The following is an 887-nucleotide window of genomic DNA, read 5'->3' on the forward strand; positions in this document are numbered from 1 at the left end:
GGCAGCACAGACATTTATTGTATCAAGATGAGCTATGAGAAAAGCAAAGGTTATTGTTGCTTTTGTTGGGTTTCTTCAAGAAGCTGACAGTGAGCAGGCATATAGGCCTAACCAATGGACACGGACAATGGGGGGGAGGGGAGGACATGACCGGGGGCGGGTAGAGGGTAACGTGGGGACAAGGACACATATGTAATATCTTAATCAATAAAAAATATATTAAAAAAAAAGATTTTAGACAGCATGACCCCCAGAACAATTAAGAACTCTGTGGGCCTGATACCCTGCCACGATTGCTTTTTCAAGTTTCCAATGAATTTTCCGAAGTATAATTTTCCAAGGCTACATTATGATCCACTATATAGCAAATTATTAAAACAGAAATTTTAGTGTTTGTTTTAGGAGCAGCTGTCACAACTTTGATGGCAACTATCAAGACACACTCTAGGAGCATCATTACTACTAAAACTTTGACCAGTTGTTGCATGTGGGAAAACCAAGAGAAAAAGGCTGTTGCAAGAGATAGGTGACCCAGAGGCAACAAAAAAAGTCCTAGTGGCATCTGGGAAGATTATTATGACACTAGAGGCCTGGTGCACAAAAATTTGTGCACTCGGCCATGGGGGGGTGGGTGTCTCTCAGCCCGGCCTGTGCCCTCTTGCAGTCTGGGACCCCTCGGAGGATGTCCACCTGCTGGCTTAGGCCCACTCCCCAGGGTATCAGGCCTAAGCTGGCAGTCAGACATCCTTCTGGCAGCCCGGGAGCCCTCAGGGTATGTCCACTTGACAGCAGGGAGCAGGCCTAAGCTGCAGTTGGACATCCTTAGCGCTGCTGAGGAGGCAGGAGAGGCTCCCACCACTACCGCTGTACTGGCAGGTGTCAACCTG

The sequence above is a fragment of the Myotis davidii genome, unplaced genomic scaffold (assembly GCF_000327345.1).
Source record: "Myotis davidii unplaced genomic scaffold, ASM32734v1 scaffold157, whole genome shotgun sequence".
Classification (NCBI taxonomy): domain Eukaryota; kingdom Metazoa; phylum Chordata; class Mammalia; order Chiroptera; family Vespertilionidae; genus Myotis; species Myotis davidii.